Genomic DNA, 5375 nt, shown 5'->3' with positions numbered 1-5375 from the left:
TGAAATCATAACACACTACAGTTTTAGGATATTACATGGGGTTATTTTACATTAAAATAGCAAAATCAAGAATGCTTATTCATGGTCTTTCATTCAAAATCATTCTAGGCTTTAATCTTAGAGAATGTTTACACTGAGATAACATTTTAGATAAAATAATGTCTAGATTTTTTTTTTTTTTACTACCACTGATAAAAGTGAATTGCATTTAGCAAGATCACAATGATTTTTATCTGTCCCAATATTTTACATTTGTAGTTTTGCTATTACTGAAATATCAAGTTCAGTTTGAAGTCTCAAAAACTAGGGCAAGGAATAGCCAATCTTCTAAAGGAATCTCTAGGGCATAACCTTTCTCACCTGCTGCTTTTATTCTTGTAATCAGCACATGCTGACAAATGTGCTCACACAGGCTTCACAGACACGGTCCCGAATCAGACCCAGGCAGTAATGCTGACATAAGACATGTAGGCGTCTCCTTTAACTAGTTTTCTTCATGTTTGTCCATTTTGCCTTTCTTGTTTGATCATTAGTCTTTCTTTAAGAATGCTAGATAATCAATGAAGGCAAAAGAGCCAGGAGCCCATAATTAGTTAAGAAAAATACTGTATCACACAACATAAGCACAAATCAACATTTTAGATAGCCTCTCTGAAAAGAGCTCATGGGAAAAATAATCATCAGTGATAGACCTGAACATTACACATAGTAGGTAATTGATAATTGTGTGTACATAGTGAATTGTGTGTCCATAGAAGGTCACCTTAAGATGACCCAAGGAATAAAATTTATTTCTGTGACTCAAAATAGACACTAAAAAATAATTTAATTTGTAATATATAATGGTTCTGTGGCCAAAGACAGGTTGTCATATTAAAGCATTTCAGATGTAAAGTTTTATGAATAGAAATTAAATATGTGAGAAAATGTTTGTCTATTGTGTTATCTTTCCTTCAAGCACCCACTATTCTGACTTGTATTACTATGGATTACTTTTCCTTTTTTTTTTTTTAATTTTGTATACATAAGAACACGTGTTCATGACCTTCTATGTTTGGCTACTTGTGTGTAACATTTCATATGTGACTATCGCTCTTATGGATGTAGCAGTGATTCACTTATAACTTGACCCATTCTGTTGATGTACATTTAAGCATGACAAATAATGACACTTTGAAAGTTGTGTACATGTCTATGAGTGTACAAATATACATATTTCTGTTTGGTTCATACCTAGAAGTGAAATTCTGGTTCATGGGGTACCTACACTTTAACATTTATTAAACTCCACATAATAGTTTTTAAATGTAGTGGCAACAGTTCATATTGCCTCGGGCAGCAATGAAACTACTGCTTCATAACCTCACTATCACTTGGGAATGTGCAGTCTTTAGAATTTTATTCATTTTGATGGGTATAAAGTCATATGTATAGGGTATTATTTTACATTTCTCTTATACTAAATAAGCATGGTTTTTTATGTTTATTGATTATTCTGTGCAGTCAATTTTATTTTATTTATTTATTTATTTATTTTGATATTTTGTTCAGATAGAGTGGGAGGGAAAGAGAGAGAGAGAGAAACATCGACGTGAAAGGGACACATCGAGTAGTTGCCACCTGCACAACCCAACCAGGGCTGGGGACAAACTGCAACTGAGGTACGTGCCCTTAGCGGGAACCGAACCCGGGTCTCTCAGGACCGCAGGCCGATGCGCCAACCTCTGAGCCAAACCAGCCAGGGCTGTGCAGTCAATTTTAAAGTTACTGTTCAAATGTTCTGCTCATTTAAAAAAACAAATTTATATATATTTTATATATATTTTTTGTTGTTTTTATATAACTTAATGAGAAATATGTATAAAATTGTTCCACTATCATAGTGGATTTATTTCATTTTCCATTTTCTATTGTTTTTATTCTTTACATATTTTGAGGTTAAGATACTAGGAGCTTAGAAACTTAAGATTGTAATATCTATCTATCATTTTATCATCAGAAAATGCTCTTTTTTATATTATACACTTTTAATCTTTAACTCTGCTGTCGTTATTAATATATTGCATCATCTCTCTGTTGCTTAAAGTTTTGTAATATTGTAAGTTCTTTCATCCCTGTCTGTGTTTTGTTATTGTTGTTTCATTTTTGATTTGTTTATATTCAGTCTGCTAGTCTTTGACTTAGTTGTAGTTTATCACTTTTTTAAGTGAAGACAGCTTTTGTTGTGATGTTATATTTTTTCCAAATGTGTTAATAATAAACATAGTTTTAAAAAATAATTTGAGACCATATTATACTGTGATTATTTCCTTTAATAGTCTATATTTTATGTTATGCTTTTTAAAATATTGTTGTCAGCAGAAGTCTAATGCTTCACCAGGTTGCTAAAATAAATTAATAAAAATCCTCTAAGCTACCCCAAATACTTACCTTGTATCACTGGATTTCCTTTCCTGAACCTAGGCCTATAATTCTTCACTGCTTTGTTAGTTCTCTTTTGCCTTCAATCACATACTCCTATTTTTCTTTAAGCTTTAGTAGTTATTCTCAATGGGGAAATTGATCTGACTAACTCTGTCCAATGTTACTAGGAGCTAGCTAACCATTCCATTCCTTTTTCACACTGGTCCCTGACCATATATGCATAAGTCACTGATATTTGAACCTTATCCATATTCCTGAATTCTCTTACTGTTTTCATAATTTTTTTGGCTAATTCTTTTGGACTTTCCAGGGACAGAATAATATGATGTCTAAACAATAAATTTCCCTCCTAGTTTCATTATATTATATAGTCCACACTTTTTCTTACATGTAATTGCTTTGGCTAGTATTTTGTAAACAGTATTTTAGAACATTGGTAAAAATGTTCCTGACAATAATGTAAATTTATTTTACATCATCAATGATTCTAATTTTGGGGAATTGTTTTATTTTGTTTACATTTTTTAAAGTATTTTTTTTAATTGTTGACAGTATTACAGATATCCTTCATTTTCTCCCACATTCTCCTCCTCCATTAAGCCCCCTCCCCACCACAGTACCACACTATTTTCTGTGTCCATGGGCTATGCATTTATGCATGTAAATTCTTTGATTAATCTCTTTGAGTCTCCCTACCTCCTCCCCTCTGAGATCTGTCAGTCTGTTCTGTGAATCCATGCCTCTGGACCTTTTTTGTTCATCAGTTTATTGTGTTTATTAGATTCCACATATAAGTGAGATCATGTGATATTTGTCTCTCTCTATGACTGGCTTATTTTACTTAGCATAATAATCTCCAGGTGTATCCATACTGTTGCGAAGGATAAGAGATCTTTCTTTTTTACAGATGCATAGCTTTGTTTTAATATTAATAAAACATCCATCTATTCTTATTGCTATATTATTATTAATAATCAGAAGTAAATGCTGAAATTTATCACATATTTTTAACATCTGTTAAGGTTATATTTTTATTTATTCATTTGGTTAGTATATAACTAGTTTTTTAGCATTTCATTACCTTTGCCTTTCTGCACTGAACAATTTTGGCTATGTTTTATCATTCTTGAAATATTTGTGTTAACATTTTATTCAGTTTTTATACCTTTATTTATGAGTTAGTTCACTTGGTAGATTTTCTTTCTGTTTTTTATCTTAGTTTGATAAAAATCTAAAGAATTCTGTTTTTTCCATATAAAATTACAAAACACATTTGCAATCTTTTAAATTGTTAATATTGAATGCATATTCAAATATTTATTTAATTAAAAATAACTTGGACTTCAAAGAGAAAATTTAAGATATTTATAAATAATTGTATATTTTAAGAATACTTCTATTTAAATAAGCTAAAATAACTCAAAATTGTGAAAACAATTCAAACAGGTTACCAAAATATAAATGTTCATTTCCTACTTGTCTGTGAGATCACCAGTACAAATGAAGTAAAGATTGAGATGCTTTATTTTTATGGGTTTATATCCATAAAAGACTCCAAATATCTTGAAAGAAAGTAAAAAAATAATAGTTTTTTATTCATTTACTAGAAGATAACAGTACCCAACCATCTTATATGCATGCATAAACTTTTTATTGGTATTTCAAAATAATCTTACAGTTATTGGGGTAAAAGTACAGTAATTCATAATGTGGTTTAGGTGAGACACACATTTAAGATTAGGGATTCTAAACATGAGTTTTAAGATTACAAATTAAGCAGTAGAAAAACTTAAGCAAACATCCATCAACAAACAATTTAGCCATCAACACACAATAAAATGTACATATGATCTTTAATTGATATTTTATGATATCTCTATTATGTGAAAAAATTACAATAGTTTGCACAAGCCATTGTTACTATTATTTAAACTTACCTATATTAAAAAAAAGGATATGAATTTCCTTCTTATTCCCAAACTCAATTAGCCATTTAATTTTCCATTGCATATGTTAAAGACTCAACCAGAGATTATAAGAGTGACAAAGTTAAAAACATGTCCTTTTTCTTCTTATATCATAGAGAAAGTCTTATTATTTAGAGATAAAATTAATGATAAGCCAAAATTCAATTAACCATGCAGAACAGACATAGTCACAAATCCAATTCATATACTTAAAAGAAGTCCTGAGACATCTACCCTTCCATGCATATTGTATAATTACTTAAACAAAGTTACTCTCTTTCAAAGGGTTTTTTTTTTTTTTTTTTTTTTGTTTTTTTATAATTCTCAAGATATAATTACCATTTGTCAAATGAGGTACGATATAAAGTTTTCTTACATGAATTTCTTAATTTTCTTTATAAATTCATTGTTTCCCTTAGTTGCAAACCTTTCCACTATGAAAAAGAGGCATTTGAGATTTTATCTTTAAATTCTACCATTAGCATAGAAAAAAAGAACAACAACAAAAAAACATAATATTCAAAATAATTTAAGATTAAATCTACTATATGTACCTTAAAGTTTCATTATGGCTTACATAATCTAAAAAAAACAAAAAACAAAAAACAAAACTAACAGTAAAGCTATACAACTCCCCTTTTATTAACTCTTGCCTAGGACATTAGCTACTTAGCTCTTGGTTTAAACTGCCACCATAGAATATTTGCTTAACAGTGTAATTTTCTGTAGGTGTCCCTGATGGTCTTATTGAGCCATAGTCAAAATTCTAATTTTCTATTTTATAAAACAGTGGATATTTTCATTTACTTTAAGGTATTCTGCTTATCTTAACTTGATTATCTTTTACAAATTTTTTTAATATATTAAATAGTGTCTGTGAGTGTGTCTTCTTGCCACTCTCTACCCTAAATTTTATAGAGTATACCCAGGATTGCCAACACCCTCAAGAATTAACAGGTAATTCCATTAAATATGCTATTCAGC

This window comes from Molossus molossus, unplaced genomic scaffold, assembly GCF_014108415.1.
Source record: "Molossus molossus isolate mMolMol1 unplaced genomic scaffold, mMolMol1.p scaffold_m16_p_5, whole genome shotgun sequence".
Lineage (NCBI taxonomy): Eukaryota > Metazoa > Chordata > Mammalia > Chiroptera > Molossidae > Molossus > Molossus molossus.
The sequence above is the reverse complement of the archived record's forward strand: the minus strand, read 5'-3'. Positions refer to the sequence as shown.